The following is a 20,976-nucleotide window of genomic DNA, read 5'->3' as shown; positions in this document are numbered from 1 at the left end:
ATCATAAACCTTCCACCGCCATGCTGAGAAGAACTCCTCGATGGGGTTTAGGAAGGGGGAGTATGGTGGAAGGTATTGAACTGTAAATTGTGGGTGTTGATGAAACCAGTTTTGGACCAGAGCAGAACGATGGAAAGCTACATTGTCCCAGACGACAATGTATTGCATCTGGTCCCTTTGGTTTGCTGCTGTGATAATATTGTGTAATTTGTCTAAAAATGTAAGAATGAGGTCAGTGTTGTAAGGACCCAAGTTGGCATGGCGGTGGAGGACCCCATTCTGTGTAAAGGCAGCACAAAGGGTAATGTTACCCCCATGTTGCCCTGGTACATTGACAATAGCCCTGTGGCCAATGATGTTTCTTCCCCTTCTTCTCACTGTTGTCAAGTTAAATCCGGCCTCATCAATGTATATAAACTCATGCGGGACTTCCTCCGCATCCATTTGCAAAACTCTCTGAAATACAGCAAAATATCACATTGTGTAGATCAATATACTGTAGGTCTGCTATACAGTAAAATTACATGTACAGTAAAAAGGTTGTGTGCAGTACACAATACTACAGTCAGTGAACAAAACGTACCACCACATTTTCACGCCGCAGGACTTCCACCCTGTCTGAATTTCTTTCAAATGGCACTTTATACAGTTGTTTCATCAGAACTTGATGTTTTTTAAGGATACGGGCTATTGTTGACAGAGAGACCTGTTGGACATTATTGAAAATTTGGTGATCATTGACAATATTGGCTTGAATTTCTCTAAGTCTGATTGCATTATTGGCCAAAACGAAGTTTATGATCTCTCTCTCTTGCTCCTGTGTGAATATGGGGCCCCTCCCTCCTTGGTGTTCTCAACGTTCAATCCTATGTTGGCCAAACAAAATACATGTAGCTTACTGTAAAATGATACATGAATACATACTAAAACTGTTGATATAGTACATGCAGTAAGCTATGGATTTTCTGTTGACAGAAGACAAGTTTCTCACCTGTGCTCTTCACGAAATGTCCGAACTATTGATTCCACCGTGTACCTGCTTAGGTTAGGCTGTACTCTCAGTCCAGCCTCCCTCAGTGTTAGTCCGTGGTTTATTACATGGCCCACAATTGTAGCACAAATTTCGTTACACAGATTTGGTCGTCTTCTTCTTTGTGCATGTCCTTCCCCTCCTCCAGGTCTTCCTCTCCCTCTCCCTTTGCCTCTTCCTCCATCTTGTTCTCTCCGGATTCCCCCTCTCATCCGCACTCTCCCTCTTCCTCTGACACCGTCCATTTTTGTTGAAGACAGGTGAACTTACCTGTTGCCTTTTTATAGTGCTTAAACCTGATTGATGTGTCTACAATTGAGCACCAGTGTGTGTGCACACCTGGTGGCTGTGTTTAACCAATGGGGTGTGTTCATTTGAAAGCCTTTGCTTTGAAATTGCAAGGAAATTACATCATGGTAAATTTCTGTGTCAAACGCATACAAGTGTGTTTAGAGTTTTGCAAATCACTGTGTGTAATGTTTTGCAAAAAGTGTGAAGCTGACAAAGTGCTTACAGTTGAGCAAATCTAGGCCGGTGTTTTGCTCCTTGAGTGTTAGGTTTTGCTAATTGTGGGAAAGTTTTTAGTGTGTAAGCAATTGAAAAAAACTGTAAAGCCAGTGTAATATATAGAACATCAACAGCAGGAAAGCTTCTCTTCTGTCATTTTAATAACAATATCACTTTATTTTTTAAATATTTTAAACATCTGAATGTTAACAACCATAAATTGTTTATAATTCTTTAAATATAATATCAAATTGATCCTTAGAGGAGCCAAGCACTGACATTATGACTTTACTTTGTTGTTGTTTTTCAGCTTGAATGTGTTTTAGGAAGCAACTGGTTACCACATTCAAAATGTCAGGGAAATAGAATAAAATTGATACATTTGTTCAGTTTTCAGAAATGTGTCAGCTGCTAGCGCTATTTTGTGTGAGTCAATTAATATGCAAATTCAATTACCTTTTTAGACCATCAGAATTTGAAGAATTTTACTTACCGAGACAATACTGCAAGACTCTGCAGGACTGGTCACATCTGCAGTGGTTCTGGGGACAGAGGCTGGAACTCCAGGGTCTTGTGTCTGTACAATCATGCAGTGAAATATAATATATGTTATATATATAACAAGAGAAAGAGTCAAACATAAATGTCCAACAATTTTAACTCATCCTAGATTAATTTATGCAATGCTGTTCAAAAGTCTGGGGTCAGTAAGATTTTTTGTTTTTGAAAGAAGATTAAAATACAGTCAAAAGCAGTAATACTGGGAAATAACATTGCCATTTTAAAATCGCTGCTTATTTGAATCTGTTTTCAAATGTGTTTAATACATCATTGCTGAATAAAAGTGTCAATTTCTTTAAAAAAAAAATACTGACCCCATCAACCTTTGAGCAGTAGTGTATATAAAATCTGTTTAATTAAGACATTATATATTACTGTATAGTATTGCTCTTACTTCATTATGGTAAGATTTCCTGGTATATGTTTCTAAAAAGTTCACAGTAGTGGAATGTGTCTTCATAGAATGCAATGTGGATTATGCCAGTATACTTACAGAGACAGTGGTGCTTGGTATTGGGGCACTGGACACTGCTGCGCTGGGTTGGTCATCAACCTGAGATGATCTCCTAGCCACACTTAGATTTGGCTTTGCTGCAGCAATGTGGGACCCACCAAATCTTGGCTTATACAGATTGAAATAAGCACAGTTAGAATAGAAAAATGTGTGGGAAGGCATTACTAGACTGTGATTATATTGTAATTGAAACTGTACCTTTTAAAAATGACATAAAATCAAAACTAGTTTGCACATTGTTTGTAAGAAAAAGCATTTATTAACAGTAATTAAGGTTACACTTGAAATAGCTACAAAGTAGATGCTTGATGACTGAATTAATAATACGTGTATAATTAATTGTGCATAATTGGAATGTTACCTGAGAGATATAGAATGAATGAGAGAAAACGTAGCTTTAATAGCCAGTTGAAAAAGATCAAGAAAGATGCCATGAAGGATGTGAGTGTCCTTTAACCTATGATGGCAGAGAGCAATTAGAGAAGAACAGAAGAATCCAAGAGCAGAGCCCAGAGAAAAAAGAGAGAGCACATAGTTTATATTGTTCTTTTATAATTTCACTGGATTATATGACTAAACCCATCTGAGACATTGAACAGGCTACAGCTGCCCTTGTACAAGGTGTGACAATTGGCAGGTAGCCATAAAAACATACCAGACAACATCTCAGCTTTTTACTTCCAGTACTTCATTAAATTTCAACTGAACTTAAGACTTTTATACTTCAAAACTTATATTAAAATTGCAATTCTTTAAAAAAAAAAAAAAAAAATGTTATTACCATTGACAAACTTGGTATAGTTCACCGATGCAGTAGGTCGGGGCTCAGACTGGAGCTGAGGCTGACTCTGCTTCATGACCTCCTGGTCCTGTAGCAGCAAACTGTTGTTCCACAGCCTTTGGTGCTTGTGCCTGCTAAAGACAACCACAAAAACACACAGGCTACAATCATTTTTGAACGAGAAACATTTGTTCAGCAAGTTATTTAAAAAAAAAAAAATGATAAAAATACTAGCAACATCTTCACATTGTTACCTTTTGAGTGTGGTGGACAGTAACAAAGTATTTTTAATTTGTTACTGTACTTAAATACATTTTTCAAGTATCTGTACTTTACTCGAGTATTTTTATTTTGAGTAACTTTTATTTTTACTTCACTACATTCACTTCAATACAGTAATATAGTTATGAAATATATTCTGAATCTAAAAAATCAAATACTATCAAAACAATTAGATGAAACTGAACACCTACACAAGCATTAGTCTTTCAATTTCATTACCATCAATTCAAAAGGGGAAACTTAGGAATAATTTTGTTCTGTAATGTAAACATGGACCATGTAACATAAACTGCAGTGAATTATAAGCAATAGAGAGTGTCATTCTTGTTTTGTAAAGAAATTTTAAAAAAGAAAACATTGTATAATGCTAACTGATGTTAGTGTTTTTAGGTCGATGTTTTATGAGTGACAAAGTGTGTTTGCTCAGTGAAAACCTTTGCTAGTGTTCTGGAAGAATGAGTTGATTTGAGACGTGTATGAAGTGTTTTGGTAGATTTGGTGCATTTTGAATGTGAAGTTAACCTCTGTGCCAAGATGAAAGTTGGTTAGGAGAACTGTGTGAAGAGTTTTGAAAAAGTGACCTAAGTATTAAGAAATGTGTCCTAGCGATTGTAAAAAACTGTAAATAACGGTTGTATCGATTACATCGTTATGCCACTAGGAGGCGACAAGTGACTGTTAAAATGTATTTGACATTGAATGATTCATTCAAAAGATTTGTTCAAAAACATTGATTCATCCAGTAATGAAACAGCTGAAGTAGTTATGAGTGAGTCATTAAATCATTCATTCAAACCCATTTTATTAAATGAATGAATTAAATATTTTTAAATAGACTGCAGCAATTAATATTTTGTCCTCTAATAAATAATTATATGTTATTTTGTTTAGTTGTCTATTCAGAATCGTGGGAGAATCATGATCTCTATTTGAAACAATCAAACAAAAAAATCTTGATTCTCGTTTTATCCATAATCGTGCAACTCTAACACAAATTAAAATAACACATGCATGTTCATCTTCCCCGCTGCTGCAGCAATTTTTTTTAAAATGTTATGTATTTAGCCCTATATGTTTTGTCGGTTTTTATATTGTTTGTCAACACACATTACATATTATGTATCTGCATCCACTAATCTTCCATCCATACTGACTAGTGCTGGCTATTTGACAATTCATAATCATTTATAATTATTTTGAGCAATAGGATTATATAAAATATATAATATGAAATTTAATTATATAAGTGGCCTATATAAAATTACAAAATAAACATTCATCAATCAGTACTTTTTTACTTAAGTACAATTAAAAATTGAAAAGGAGCACTAAATACTTTAATTTGAGTAATATTTTATGATACGTATCTGTACTTTTACTCAAGTACTTGATTTGTGTACTTCGTCCACCACTGCCACACACACACTTTGGGACCGCTCCGAGCAAGGTCGTCTGACCGCGAGACTGCATCGGACATTTTCAATCTGTAAACATTACGACACATGTAATACACAATACATGCATTTTTAACTAGTTTTTTTCAACTGCTTACACACAAAATTCTTACTTGTCACACAATTTCTGAAACCTGACGCTCAAACACAAGAACCACACACCAAGTCTTCAAAACCATGCACTAATTCTCGGCCTTCAACTCAGTTTTCAATTTCATAAAACACTTTTTGCAAAACACAACACACAATTCTCTGTTTAACACACAAAAATCTAACAGGAAGAATCTTGATTTCCTTTTTCAAACACAACCATTATTTCTGTCCAACTACACATGGTTGATGTATTTCTTTTCTTTCGTACTATAATACTGTATTCACAACCACAATTGCTTACAGTAAAAAAAAAAATTGTTTGGTTTCAATGTTGCTTTTGTGTTTACAGCGAATTTTTCAACATCTCTCTGCCTATTACAGTTTTTTCTGATGGCTTAAGCACATTTTTTGTAACTATTGGCTATTTTTGCAAAACTCTACACACAAATAAGAAAACCCTTCACCAAATCAGCAAAACATTGTAGTTCTCTTGCAAAAGCTAATTAACCTTGCTTAACTCTTCAAACCTTCATAAAAATGGTATTTTCGTATCAAACAGTTAACACAAGCCATCACATTAATAAGCACACAATGCGCCAACTACACACTGATGGTATGAATAAAAAACACATCTGGCTTTTGCTTTCTTTGTTCTTTGTGCACAAGGTAGGCTATGTCAGTTTGAGGTCATACTTTTGTCATAGTTCTGTAAACATACAGGGATCCAAACTTCAAGTACTGGTGTTTATTTATACACATCAAAACAAACACAAGTGTTTTTTTCCAAGTTAAAACACAAAATAGTAATTTCACTGAGAAAAAAAAAAAAAAAATCAGTCTACATCGTGTCGTCTCTCTGGGTCCAGCCACAAAATTTCATCTACATCACATGCAATGTCCTCTAGTCCAAGGCACCGGGGAAAATATCTTCTGGAATGCCGTATCCAGGCCTGACATGATGCCTGGTCAGTATCCCCACATGCCTCCTCCATTGCCTGTAAAAGGGCTATGCGTTGATGGGGATGACGGTCATAGACCTTTCAGTGCCAGGCAGAGAAGAACTCTTCAATTGGATTCAAGAACGGAGAGTATGGGGGGAGGTTGAGTACAGTGAAGAGTGGGTGATCTGTAAACCAGTTGCAGACCAAAGCAGCCCTGTGGAAACTAACATTGTCCCATATGATGATGTATCTGGTCTGCTCTGGTCTCTGAACATTAGTGAGCATGTCATGTAAGGTGTCCAGGAATGTAATAATGTGTGCAGTGTTAAATGGGCCTAGGGTTGCATGATAGTGAACAACACCATTTTGACTTATAGCTGCACACATAGTTATGTTACCACCACGTTGTCCTGGGACATTGATTATGGCACGGTGTCCAATAATGTTCCTGCCACGTCTCCTTGTTTTAGTGAGGTTAAAACCTGCCTCATCCACAAAAAGCTGCTCATGACCCATGGCATCTGCCTCTAGCTCCATCACTCTCTGGACGAGACAAATAGTGTAAATAATAGTCATACATGTGTATAGTTTTGCTGGGAGTGTGTTGATCATTTGGAAATTGAATGTAAAGCAGTGAGTTGTGTTTACAGTTTCGCAAAAAGAGTGCTGTGCAGTGGATTGTACCTACAGTTTTGCAAAGTGTGTGTTACAAAATTGCAAACTGAGTGCAAAGCAGTGTTTGTGCTTTTAGTTTTGCAAACTCAGTGAGTGGTTTTGCTATAAGTATTAATAGTTTTAGAAATTGTGCTATAAAAATCACGGTTAGGGTTTAAGCATTCAGAAAAAACTGTACTTTCAATCTTGTACAAATGTACATAGGAGCTCATGAAAAAAGAGCTTTAGGTTTTGAATAACTGTGTGTATATGATATGTCCAAAAATAGAATATTATGGCAAAGGTGTTTGAAGCGTAAGACAAATGTTTGCGTTTGAGATGCGTTTGTGATATTTTGAATGCAAGAGATGTGAGGCATTTTGCATTTTGTGTGTGTGCAATTCTTGGATTTGTGTTTAAAGTTTAAAAAAAAAGAGGCAAAGTTTTGAAAATGTGTGTAAGCTGTTGAAAAAAAAAAAAACTGTAAACAGGAATGGCAAATTAATTTACTGTCATTTTCCAGTATGTGTTATATTTATTTTTATTCATGTTATTTGAAGGGGAGATACAAACTGTAAAATTAGAGTGAAAGAATGAGTGAGTTTGTGTCCTCCATTAAAAGAACGAGAGGAACATTTCACGCCTTCAAACCCTCCTTTCACTCAACATCCCCACCCCCGCTGTCTCAAATCTCTGAATCTCACAGTACAAAACAAAATGTCTTTAATGTAGGTTTTATTAAGTGTAACTGGGTGTGGGAGTGGAAATATATGAATAAAGGAGCATGTAGGAAAGTACAACAGACATAACCAGAGTTAAGAAAAAAATATATATCAAAGAGGAGAAAAAAAAAACACACACACACACACACACACACACATACCCAAATCATACTGGCTGTTATGTATGTTTTGTTGGTCTTTATATTTGTATTTTGCATTTAATTTCTTTTCTGTAAATATTGTAATTGTCTGTTTGCATAATAAAAAAAAAAAATGTAGGTTTTATTATAGAATGATATAAATCGTCTCGGTTACGTATGTAACCCTCGTTCCCTGAAGGAGGGAACGGAGACGTACGTCAGAAGTGAACCGACGAATTGGGATATCGCTAGAGAGCCCTATCACTTTCGAGTGTAAACTAAATGAGCCAATGGATATTGGCATGTGTGATTAATAGCACCTGCTCCGTCCCGCAGCGCGGGTATAAGTACGGATGCAGATGCACATGCACTTAGTTTTTCGCTGAGGAGACAAGCATGAGTCTGCACTACAGTGAAGGCACAGGAACTGTGGCGACAGGACGTCCGTCTCCGTTCCCTCCTTCAGGGAACGAGGGTTACAAACGTAACCGAGACGTCCCCTTTCAGTCGGTCACGTTCGACCTAGAGTCAGAAGTGAACCGACGAATTGGGATCCCAAATAAAACGCCACAGTTACTGACCCCTTCCCGCGCCCAGTGTAAGCTCCAGCCACCCGGCGCACCTTGGGGCGGAGAAGGGGGTGTGCTTACACCGAGAGAGTCTACTGCTGTTCTGCAAGACCCGTTCAGTAAGACTTAGACAACACTGGGAAAGCGAACCCATAGGGGATGCTGCGGAAGCCACAACCTACTCAGAGGGGGAGGTATTACCTGGAAATACACATATGGACTGGCCATGGGCAGTGCGCATATGGACTCCCTGGGATGGCTCCAGCCTGAGTAGGGGGAGACTCATCTGACAGGTGACAGCAGAGCTGACTCTGCAAGGGGAAAGACACAGGCTCGCCATAGGGAGTTAACTGTAGACAATACACATATGGGACCACTCACGTGGAGGGGTCACGACATATGGCACCCAGCCAAACCTCAACATCAGAGACAGATGTTTGGCCTAGCATCGGACACTCCGCAATGTCCAAGCCACAGGGGGAGGCGGAGGAACTCGACAGGGTTCGCCAGGTGGGGAACTCGCTGGAGCAATGGATGCACGTATCCAGCCCAGGGGGCGGGAATGGCATAGCAAGCCAACACTAGAATGGGTCCTTCATGTTACCGGCTACTGGAAGCGAGTACACTGGAAGATACTGGTTCAACACGAAGGCTATAGAATCTAGCAAACGTGTTTGGTATCAGGAAACGTGTTTGGTATAAAGGAAAGTGCTTTTTTGGCTGGGCTGGGCTGAGCGGTGAAGCACTAGCTTCCAGATCATCTGCCATTCGGTGGAGCTCTGAAAATACTGCTCACGGTTAGCCATCTTGTCAGGATGGCCGAGCGGTCTAAGGTGTGGCGTTCAGGTCACAGTCTTCCTTGTAGGTGTGGGTTTGAATCCCACTTCTGACAATGCTAACCTTTGGCTGTGGGCTCAAGCTAGAGTCTTTAACCCTTTGGCAAGTTGATATTAAACCTGAACAAAAGCACTGCCACGCATTACACGAACACGAGAGGAATACAATGACTGCATTTATACGACACTAGGCCTACTAAAACACTGGATTTCAATTGCATTGCACGTCCAACGCTTTCAGAGGACGCCATAAAATTGAATGCAGTTTCATTTAATGAGATTCAGGGAAAGTACTTGAAATGACACAGATTTTCTCAGAATCTCATGCTGTCTGCCCTAGAGAGGAGCCGAAGAGCCTTTTGGTCGCAGGAGAAATGGACAATCACACGAAAGGGAATAAAGGGAAAGCGCTCTTTCGTCTAAAGGCTCTCTCTCGTATCAGGATGGCCGAGCGGTCTAAGGCGCTGCGTTCAGGTCGCAGTTGCAGTCTGGCTAAAAATGCTTCTGCCGCAGACAGACGCACTGGCTGTTCGACAAGGGAAGCAAAGACAAGCCGAGCTTCCCATACTGGGAGTTGAACCCAGGCCGCCTGGGTGAGAACCAGGAATCCTGACCGCTAGACCATATGGGACCTTCGGCAAGCGTCGGTCGGGCTTGACGGCCGGCCTCTACAGCTCCTCGTTAGTATAGTGGACAGTATCTCTGCCTGTCACGCGGAAAACCGGGCTTCGATTCCCCGACAGGGAGGCCACGTCCTTTGCTGCTGCCCAACGACCTACACAAAATTATTTTGCTCCAGCAAGGGCTCGCAGACGACCGCTTCAATGACATCTTGTGCCAAGAGCAATGCGTTGGCCGGGAATCGAACCCGGGTCAACTGCTTGGAAGACAGCTATGCTCACCACCTTGCCACCAACGCAGGCGCTCGGGTGCCGGCTGATGCCGGCTTTTGTGCGGTCAGCAAGAAGGCTCGTAACACATTAGTAGCCACCAGCTCCTCGTTAGTATAGTGTACAGTGTCTCCACCTGTTGCGTGGAAGACCGGGGGTTCGATTCCCTGACGGGGAGACCTCGACCTTTGCTGATACCCAAGCACTCCAGCAAGGGCTCCTGACCTACCCAAGCTCTCCGTTAAAAACAAATAAGCTCTACCACATAATAACACATTTTATTCAGCCACTTCACGTTTAATATTATGAGATGATTTGACAAGTGCATTTAACAGATGATATTTCCAACAAAAAACATGTGCAGCTTTACACCATGGAACCACCACTCTCTGAGCGGTACATCTGAGAGGCAGGCAGCAATGTGGCTAGGTGGAGACGTTTGGTCACTGGACCCCCTCGACGAAAAACACACAGTGGTGGCTTCTCTGCCGAAACCCAGGATTGAACCAGGGACCTTTAGATCTTCAGTCTAAAGCTCTCCCAACGGAGCTATTTCAGCCAGGGCCGTGTGTTCTCTGGCCAGCGGGGATTTCTGTGAGACCGCCGGTCACCTGCGAGAAGCGCAAAGCTTGAAGGTCCCCAGAGAGCAAAACGTTGGCCCATACGGGGATCGAACCCGCGACCTTGTCGTTATTAGCACCACGTTCTAACTGAGCTAACCGGCCTCGCTACGACAGGCTTTCTGCCCAATTTCCCAGAAATATCCTGATTGCCCGTAACACTAACCAGGCTGGCGAGATTAAAACCTGAGCCGAAGCACGGGCTCGTCCGGGACTTAAACCCAGGACCTCTCGCACCCTAAGTGAGAATCACACCCCTAGACCAACGAGCCGACACCGGCCGCCTTCCTGCTGCTGCCTGGCCGCAAACATGACTGTTTTTGCATGGCCCAAGACACAATGAGCATCGCCAAAACATGTTGACAAAAACAATGCCAAGACACATTGTGATGCTTTTTTTGTGCAAAAACAAACTGAAGTTGTAATGAAGGTTGTCTGGGAGTTCTCACCCTGTAACGTTCCTCGTGGGTGCAGGCTTTCCTGACGTCAGAACTCACTTCTGATAGCGAATTACAATCTCGTGATAGCCAAGTGGATTATTTATGATGAAGCCAATTTAAAAACAACAGCAGTGGGCTTCTGAGTGGATTAAAAATATTCCAATGGTGAGGGTGGACCTAAGATGAAGAGGGAGACTCTTCCAGTGCTTAGGGAGGACAGCTAAAAAAGCCAGATGTCTTTTAGACTTGAAGCCAGAGCGGAAAACAGAGAGGAGAAGTTGGCTGCACAACCCAAGTGACCCTAGAGGTAGCGTCTTGAGCGTCCACACACATATTGTGGATTAAGACCAAGAAGGGCCTTAAAGATGAAAGCACAATCTTTTACTTAAATCTACAACTAAACAGTAGCCAGTCACCAGCACAGAGGAAATAGGGTCTCTTTTCTTTGTGCCCAATGGAAATCCCGCCCCAATGGAAAGACCGCTCGGCCATCCTGACACGAGAGCTGAGGGTGAGCACTATTTTTGGAGCTCCACCGAATGGCAGATGATCTGGAAGCTAGTGCTTCACCGCTCAGCCCCACTAAAGCACATGCCTCGTTGGCGCAGTTAGGCAGCGCGTCAGTCTCATAATCTGAAGGTTGTGAGTTCGAGCCTCACACGGGGCAGGGTGGTGCCTTTTGGCGCACGAGAGCCTTTAGACGAAAGAGCGCTTTCCCTTTATTCCCTTTCGTGTGATTGTCCATTTCTCCTGCGGCCAAAAGGATCTTCGGCTCCTCTGTAGGGCAGACAGCATGAGATTCTGAGAAAATCCGTGTCATTTCAAGTAGTTTCCCTGAATCTCATTAAATGAAACGGCATTCAATTTTATGGCGTCCTCTGAAAGCGTTGGACGTGCAATGCAATTGAAATCCAGTGTTTTAGTAGGCCTAGTGTCATATAAATGCAGTCATAGTATCCCTCTCGTGTTCGTGTAATGCGTGGCAGTGTTGTTGCAGTGCTTTTGTTCAGGTTTAATATCAACTTGCCAAAGGGTTAAAGACTCTAGCTTGAGCCCATGGCCAAGGGTTAGCATTTTCAGAAGTGGGATTCGAACCCACTTTACTTAATATTGTTTCCTCTACACATAAACTTTTCTATAATAATAATAATAATAATAATAATAATATAAGACAAAAAGTGCACAGTATAATACTTTACCCATTAAATATGGCTGGAAGGTAAAGAAAAGAACAGAGCCAACCAAGAGAGCAAAATGAATGTATCACACAGAAACAAGTGTGTTATTTTCTCATATTCAGTAACCACTGCTCCTTAGTAATTGTTTCTTTATTTGGGCAAAATATTTTGCCTTTGTACTGGCTATGGCCAGCCTGGACACAGGGCAGCGGTGCAGCTGGTGGAACCTGAATGCTGGGCAGTAGTGCAGCTGAAGGAGTCTGGACACTGGGTACTGGTGGAGCCTGGACATAAGACAGCGGTGCAGCGGGTTGAACATTCGGTGCCGGTCAGAGGTGCAGCTGGCGGAGCCGGGACACAGGGCAGTGGTGTAGCTGAAGGAGTCTGGACACTGGGTACTGGCGGAGCCGGGACACAGGGCAGTGGTGCAGCGGGTGGAACCTGGACACAGGGCAGCGGTGCAGCTGGTAAAACTGGTGGACCTGAAAGGACTAAGTTATCTGATGCCACAAGATTTTCCACTGTGGCTTCCTCTCCCAACAAATCAATGAAACCCTCATCCTCTTCCACATCTATCTCCTCCAGCAACTGAGAGGTCCTATCAGAGGTAGGGCACATGTCCTCCAGGGGCTGACTATTCTGCCTCAACAAGTACTGCACTCCAATGAGCTCCCCTGGGGAAATATTTGTAACAAGAAACATTTTCAAAGGAAATTAATCAGAAAGGTTTATTCTGAAATGCAGTAAATATTTTCTGTTGTCAGCTTCTGCATGAACAAAAATATGTAATTCAGAGGGCATCATAAAAAGACAGGATTTCTCTATATTCTATTATGTATTTTAATTTTTGCCCTGACACCTAGAGCAAAGAATCCAGTGTACAAAAATTCTGGTAGTATAATTTTTGCAGAAGCACTTGTAATTTTAACAAAAACATGCTACATTGTGAACTGCATTTATCAAAATATCTTTACCTGTGTATACTGCAGGTGGAGTGAAGCTAGGGACCAATTTCCTGCCCTACAACTTATTGTAGTTCTCATTGACAGAGTAAACTAGCTCCCCTGTGTAATTACGCAGGGTTGAACCTCCACCAGCGACAGCAGCTGCAGCCCGGTCCTGATTCCAGCGTAACAAACCTTCCAGGAGGTAAATCTGGAAGTTCAGGCTGCCAAACATTGTTTTGAGAAACTGCAAAAGAGAAAACATTATCTGTTAACTGCAAATATCTAAATAAACAGGAATGGCAAGATGTGGTATATTCTGTCATGACAAACCTGGAATAAATCTGTTTAGGTGGCAGTGAAATGATTCCAGGGATGTGGAGCCTCTGGCACACCGATAAGTTTTTAGAACCATCCCGCCCTTGATTATGGTTCCAGTTTCCGTGTAGAGCAGCACATCTGGAGGGTCCTGAATACAGGTGACGTGCCGCCTCTGGATATGCCAGATGTGCTGCATCCTCACACTGTCAAGGAGAGGAACACCAAGGGCGTCATTCCCCTTGCCACCCATGAGCTCTCTGATAAGCATATCAAGGAGGCGGATAGTGGTTTCCTCTCCTCGTGTTCTCCTCCTACAGTGTTGGGCCAGCTCATCTTTGCTTATATGGCGGTCAAGCTCTGCCTCCGTCATTGCAGGCCAGCACTGTTGGGTGAGTTGCTCCCTCTTGGCCCTTCTCAGCAGAGTGAGATCCCCTGCGTCCCACTCAAAAATACAAGACGACAACCTAACCATAAAAGTAGGGTACAACTGGTGGGCATCTGTGGTGCATCCTACTGCCAGATGTCGCATAAAATGCCAAATGTCTAGGCGGACGATGACATCAGTCTCTCCCACTTCCTTGCAACAGTCACAGTCCACATACAGGATAGTGGGAGGACCAACACCAGCTCTCTGGTATCTCTCCATGAGCCCTGCAGCCATGAGGTCTAACCCAGCCCCTTCATTCGCAGTCAGGACACTCATCAACACCTGACCTACCTCATTGCCTACTGAGGTAAGCCACTGTGCTGTGCCTTTCGCAGGCCCACTCAACTTGTTGGTGATCTGAAAGAAACAATAAACACAGCAAATAATACAACATACATTCAAATCAGTAACATTGACAAATAAAGCTCTTTTGGTCTGATAATACATTATAGATAAGGGTACAGTCATTAAAGCAGCTCCTCTGACCTTCTTAGTTGAATCCATTTTTAAAATTGATCTGTACGTGGATGTGATGCTGGCCTTGATGTGATCGAGCCTGTTGAGGATGTCCTGACTGTATACAGTGAGGAGCCATTTGTAGCTGGGTACTGGAGCAAGTGGTGGTGGTTCCTGGAAGTGCAGTGGATGCAGGCCAGGATTATCCAAAAAGGCCACACACTCTGATGTGTACCGAGCCACACGTTTTAACCACTCCTCACTGTGGTTCTCCCTCAGCTGGCCGATGATCCTCACTGGGCCATTCCCCATGCCCCTCTCACGCAACAAGCGAAGAACTCGAATGTCACAGGCATACCTTAGAAAAAAAATTATTTATTCAATTATCCTATTATCAGGTATTTAATTATTGTAGGAAATATTTATCAAAAAAAGTAGCATATGAGTGAACATGACTGCAAAATAATTACTTGCGTGTGAGAATGACCCTGAATTCAGATCGACGGGCCAGGTCCAACTGCTGCAGCACAGCATGACTCCAGGACAGGTAGCTGGTCCTACACCTGGTACAGATCAGGGTCTCTGTCACCAGGTTGTAGTATCTGTCAATATCTAACACCTGTCGTACCCTCCTGTGCAGACCACCACCACATAGCTGATGCCTGGCACAGGCAGGGTTAGTACACTGGAGCCGCACCTTCCATAGCCTATATGGCATCCAGAGCAAGAGCCGCTGTGAAAAAAATCTATCAGGTGTTGGCGCTCGGTGGTACAACAGGGCTGGTGTTGGGGGGGATGCCACAACTGTAAGTTTTCACGCAGCTCCAGCTTTCCCTTTGCACCAACCATAGTGGGAGATCCAAAGGGTCTTCTGGCTGAGATGAGACCTGCTGATATTATCAAAAACACTGGTTTAAGTAAAAGCTAAGACAGCATTAAATGACAAAGGCATGTTTATATGTATTTTGAATGACATCTTACTGGGCTGCTCCCAACAGCAAACTCAGAAATAGTCGATGGTGTTGCTGTTTCTTTGATGCGTTGTGATCTCTGAGCTGGAGGAAGGAAGAAGGAAGAGGAGGACTGGATGACAGGCCGATGAGGTTTGGGGGATGGAGGAGGACGAGGATCAGAGGGTGGGCATGAAGCTGTGGCTGAACTGGAGTGCTCTAATCTCTGTGGAGTCAAACGTTATGATTAATCTGTGAAGGGGATTGTGAAATGTTTTTTAATGAAATAAAATGATGTAGTGATGATGTGATGATGTCATGATAAAGTCATGATGTCTTTCATATTAACCTGAGAGGTTTTCCTCTGGGTGCTCAAATTGGGTTTTGCTACTGCCACATGTGAGCCTCCAAACCTTGACTTTTCAAACTGAAAAGGTTTGTCATAGTCAGTGATAACAAAACCCTAGGACTATAGGAAAAGGTTGAGATGTTTCAGTGTCTGCAGTAATGCCTGCAATAGTAAGGTCTGCTTACCATTGACAATGTCAGTTTGGCCGTCTTTGCAGGACGTGACACATCACTGATGGAGGGTGTGCTTTGGGCAGGGGTGCTCTGTGATGCATCCACTGTGGCTGCTGGAAGAACCTATAATACATGCACAAAAATATACCAGACATAATATTATGCAGTCCTCCTAATTTGATTTTAGATATAAAGACACATTGATATTGCAAGCACATCTATTGATGCAATTTGAACTGGGCTAATTGAAATTACCTTGTGAAATCCGCAAATACACTTCTGAGCTTCCTTCAGAAGGGTGGTCTGCCCCCTCATTTGCAGAGGGCACTTTTCTATCTGTGAACATAATGTATAGCTATGACACTGTTGTCCACATTATCTCAAAACAGCCACAAGTCATCGTAATTATATCAATATTACATTGTATTTCCATTGTAAATAATAACTTATCCATAAACATAAATAAAAATAGCACAATGTATTATCATACGAGTTCGGCCATGAATCTAGCTGCATAATTTACCTTCTGATACAACTCATGCCATCTTTTTTGTCGGGGGGAAGGTCTATTCCCCTCCCTAGATGGCCAAACTCCTGTTCGGGGCAAAACTCGCCAGACGCGCAAGCCAGTCAGCATCGCTCATGCCTTTGTGTGACTTAGCTGAAGCCATGTTGTTGCCTGAAACAATACAGAATATGTTACACTAACTGCCTTTGTAGCCCAACAACACAGCATTAACCCTCCTTTTGTGTTCATTTCATGTTATGTGTTCCTGGTACAAAATGACTGCCACATTATAGCAGATTATGAATCCACAATAATAGATATATATTCACCTAATGTTGTGATAGATCTTTTTAGCAACTTAAGTTTTTATGGACATTACAAGTTTTGAACTTCTATTTGCTATTTATGGCCTGTATGCCTCATTGACCTGGGTTCATACAACTCGTTTTTGAAAAAAAAAAAAAAGCATAATGTATGGATTATTTTGACTAAAACAAATACTCAGATGAAACATATATTGTGCTAACTGTGTCCATCTAATAAGGGCATGTGCCAGAACTCAATTTTATACCCTTATTGTAGTCTCATCCATTCACTTCTAATGACTGGTCATTTTTGACAGGGAATACCACCGGTGTTAAACAAGTTAAACAAAACACCCAAAATTTAATCAACATTATCCAAATTTATTTTTTGTGCTCAGATGCCTTGTGTCCCATTAAGTATATGATATCTATATACTATCTTGTGTAATTACAAGTAAGTTAGGTAAAGTTACCTATCAAAAAATAAGGTTTGCTAACTGAAGTTACACAAAGTCAGACAACACCGGATAAAACTATTTACATTACAAATATATAGCTGTTAGGTTTACACATCAATGACAGTTAACGTTACCTTATCGAGTTGACTGAATTCTAACAGCTGAGGTAATCGAAGGCTAATTTTACGGAGCCAATCTTGCTATTCATAAAATACAAAAAACGTAAGCCATTTCATTAACAAAATATAAATACCATACCCGAGCGAAATATAAATAACATACCTGAGCGGAGATTGGATGGAATGCGGTAACTGGTGTATGAAAAATGGACCTTGCAATTTCATTGGACGGCCAAAAAGGGAATTCGTAACTTAATTGGATTGGATGGAATGCGCTCAAAGATGGACAAAAATGGACTACGTGCGGTGATTGGTTTATGAAAAATGGACCTTGCAATTTCATTAGTTGGCCAAAAATGGAGTTCGTAATTTAATTGGTTTTTTAAAGATGGAACTCAGCATACTATTGGATTAATTTTACAGACTTGTGGTTGTCAGGTACCGCAACTTCAGCCAGGTCCATGTGCGTTCTGGCCTGCTGGAATTTCTGTGAGACCGCCGGCCACTTGCGAGAAGCACAAAGCTAGAAGGTCCCCAGAGAGGAGGGGACTGAACCCGCGACCTTGGCGTCATTAGCACCACGCTCTAACCAACTGAGCTAACCGGCCTCGCTACGACAGATCCTGGGTTCAAATCCCAGCAGTGCCTATGCCACACACTTTTCACATATGAAAATCTTTGCACGGCCAGCAGTGCATATCAGCACCAAACTGGAAATCTAAGAATCTTCTTGCAGCGTGGCTCTGTGGTGCAATGGATAGCGCATTGGACGTCTAGGTTGCGAATGGAGGTATTCAAAGGTCGTGGTTAGTCTCTTTTGCTCAGATGTCTTTGTAAGACAAGCGTGTGCTTAAACCTGGGGTCCACAAACTACTTCAGAAAGCTACCCTTCATGTTCTGCTTATTTCCCTTATTGGGCACACCCAAGTCCAATCATAGAGTACTCTACCAATTAGCTCAATTCACCTGTTTTACATAAGGGAGATAACAAGAATGGTTCGAAAACCACTAGCTTAGACCAAAATCTGCTACTACCTATTGTTTGCTACCAACCTGGCAACAATGGCCTTCCATTTCTCCTAGCTGAGACAGCGTTTAGATGTACTGTAACTGGAGGTTGACAAAACATTTGAGACCACGAGTATTGAGAGTTTAGATCCAAAATAAAATGATCTGAGATATTCCCTTATCCCTGAACAGAAGCCTGCACACGTTTCAGGTTTTGGAAATAATCCTCGAACCTCAAAACGACCTATTCCATGATGTAATCAGCTATTTTCCTGATGTGTTGAACCAGGGTCAGTACCTGGCGCTGTGGCTTAGATGGTTAAAGCGCCTGTCTAGTAAACAGGAGATCCTGGGTTCGAATCCCAGCAGTGCCTAAACTGTTTCTTGTAGAAGTAGTCGTTCCAGCTTTTCAGTCTCTGCAGGACAGACAGCCTGGACTTCTAGGTGGTAAAAACCTTAAAAAGGTTGTTGTTAACTCCCGCCAGAGTCATGAATGCTGTCCCTTTGCAAGACAGACATTTGCTTCAACCTGGCACTTTCAGACTTTTTCAGAAGCACATTTTTTCCTTGTTTTCCTTATTGGACACAGCACAGTCAGATCAGAGAGTATGTTACTAATCAGACAATTAGTTAATTCACCTGTTTCAAATGAGAAAGATAACAAACAAACCATAAAAGGTGGTGCAGACAGGCTTCAAGAATGTTTAGAATGCCCCTGGCTTAGGCCAAAATCAGTAGAAAGCTCAAGAAACATTTGAGATATGAGTATTGAGAGTGTAGAGCTAAAATCAAATGAGTTCAGACATCCCATTGAGGCCTGAACGCCCCGTTATGTTTTGGAAATAATCCTCATACCTCTAAGGGACCTCTTTCATGATGTAATCAGCTATTTGCTACCTCTTTTAGACTTTTAATGCCAACAAATTGCACCTTGCTTAGCAACAGGCGCTATGGCTTAGTTGGTCAAAGCACCTGTCTCGTAAACAGGAGATCCTGGGTTCAAATCCCAGCAGTGCCTAGGCCACAGTATAGGGGTGTGTTATATTTTAATATATATTCACATATGAAAGTCTTCGCGTGCCGAACAGTGTGCATCGGCACAAAACCGGAAAACTAAGAAGTGCTGCACACGTGATAGTTGCTTGAAGTGCGCCTTTTTACGGCTCTGTGGCGCAACGGATAGCACACTGGACTTCTAGGATGCGACTGGAGGTGTTCCAAGGTTGTGGGTTTGAGTCCCATCAGAGTCGTGAATGGTCTCTTTTACTCAGGAGTCTTTGTGAGTCAGACAAATGCTTAAAATATCAGATCAGCTGAAAGCATAGCAAAAATTGCTTTCCATTTCTCCTAGCTGAGACAGCATTTAGATGGATTGTAACTGGAGGTTCCAGAAACATTTGAGACAAGTATTGAGAGTTTAGATCCAAAGGGAAACGATTTCAGATATTCCCTCATCCTTCAACAGAGGCCTGAATGTCCCTCAGGTTTTGGAAATAATCCCGTAACCTCTAAGGGACCTCTTTCATGATGTAATCAGCTATTTTCCTGACAGGCTACCTCTTTTAGACTTTTTATACCGACCAATTTGCACCAGGCTTTAGACCTGGTGCTGTGGCTTAGTTGGTCAAAGCGCCTGTCTTGTAAACAGGAGATCCTGGGTTCAAATCCCAGAAATGCCTATGCTGCACGCTTTTCACATATGAAAATCTTTGCACGGCCAGCAGTGCATATCTGCACCAAACTGGAAATCTAAGAAACGCCTTGAAGCGTGGCTCTGTGGCGCAATGGATAGCGCATTGGACTTCTAGGTTGCAAATGGAGGTATTCAAAGGTTGTGGGTTCGAGTCCCACCAGAGTCGTGGTTAGCCTCTTTTGCTCGCTTATCTTTGTAAGACAAGCGTGTGCTTAAACCTGGGGTCCACAAACTACTTCAGAAAGCTACCCTTCATGTTCTGCTTATATCCCTTATTGGGCACACCCAAGTCCAATCATAGAGTACTCTACCAATTAGCTCAATTCACCTGTTTTACATAAGGGAGATAACAAGAATGGTTCGAAAACCACTAGCTTAGGCCAAAATCTGCTACTACCTATTGTTGGCTACCTACCTGGCAAAAATGGCCTTCCATTTCTCCTAGCTGAGACAGCGTTTAGATGTACTGTAACTGGAGGTTGACAAAACATTTGAGACCACGAGTGTTGAGAGTTTAGATCCAAAATGAAATGATCTGAGATATTCCCTTATCCCTGAACAGAAGCCTGCACACGTTTCAGGTTAGAGTGCAGCTGAAAGCAATGTAAAAGGTTTTGCCCGCGAAAGCTTCACCTTAACCGTCTTGTAGTCTCTTTCCTCGTCAGGTCAGAAACTCAGGACGTGGGGTGTCTGTTAATGTCTCCTTCCCCGTCGGCGTGGAAAAGCAGAACAAGGGTGTGTCTACCCGGGGGACATATTTATCCCTTTCTAATGAGGAGCAGATTGAAATGTGGCGCCTTGCCGATCCTGGAGTGTGATTGGCCACTGTTATCGGAAGCAGCCCCGGTGTTGCCCACCCTAGTGTGGAACTCATTTGCATAGCAAAAAGTACAGTGTTAAAATAGTGTCTTTAACATTTTACCCATGCATTATTTCTTTACCAAACCTCTTTCAAACTATTAAAGGCATCGTAGGGAACAGATAGACACCAAACACAATATGAAATGGTTAAATCATCGTCCATGCATTTGTTTATCTGTTAACAGGACCGTC

General features: G+C 41.9%; 1 protein-coding gene and 7 non-coding genes across 8 annotated transcripts in view; 6 read left to right on the top strand and 2 right to left on the bottom strand.

Moving 5' to 3' along the window:
- The window catches only part of LOC127510588 (gastrula zinc finger protein XlCGF8.2DB-like), a 445,238-nt gene that overhangs the window by 52,911 nt on the left and 371,351 nt on the right, over positions 1–20,976 (top strand). The gene's annotated exons all lie outside the window — the stretch shown is intronic.
- On the bottom strand, positions 9,644–9,715 carry trnae-cuc (transfer RNA glutamic acid (anticodon CUC)). Its single transcript has one exon. It is a non-coding gene; the product is annotated as a tRNA-Glu (tRNA).
- On the bottom strand, positions 10,461–10,533 carry trnaf-gaa (transfer RNA phenylalanine (anticodon GAA)). The gene has a single exon. It is a non-coding gene; the product is annotated as a tRNA-Phe (tRNA).
- On the top strand, positions 11,628–11,701 carry trnam-cau (transfer RNA methionine (anticodon CAU)). The gene has a single exon. It is a non-coding gene; the product is annotated as a tRNA-Met (tRNA).
- On the top strand, positions 18,531–18,604 carry trnat-agu (transfer RNA threonine (anticodon AGU)). The gene has a single exon. It is a non-coding gene; the product is annotated as a tRNA-Thr (tRNA).
- Positions 19,175–19,248, top strand: trnat-cgu (transfer RNA threonine (anticodon CGU)). The gene has a single exon. It is a non-coding gene; the product is annotated as a tRNA-Thr (tRNA).
- On the top strand, positions 19,836–19,909 carry trnat-ugu (transfer RNA threonine (anticodon UGU)). Its single transcript has one exon. It is a non-coding gene; the product is annotated as a tRNA-Thr (tRNA).
- On the top strand, positions 20,001–20,089 carry trnar-ucu (transfer RNA arginine (anticodon UCU)). The gene is given in 2 exon segments: positions 20,001–20,037; positions 20,054–20,089. It is a non-coding gene; the product is annotated as a tRNA-Arg (tRNA).

This window comes from Ctenopharyngodon idella, chromosome 4 (assembly GCF_019924925.1).
Source record: "Ctenopharyngodon idella isolate HZGC_01 chromosome 4, HZGC01, whole genome shotgun sequence".
NCBI classification, from domain to species: domain Eukaryota; kingdom Metazoa; phylum Chordata; class Actinopteri; order Cypriniformes; family Xenocyprididae; genus Ctenopharyngodon; species Ctenopharyngodon idella.
The sequence above is the reverse complement of the archived record's forward strand: the minus strand, read 5'-3'. Positions and strand labels throughout refer to the sequence as shown.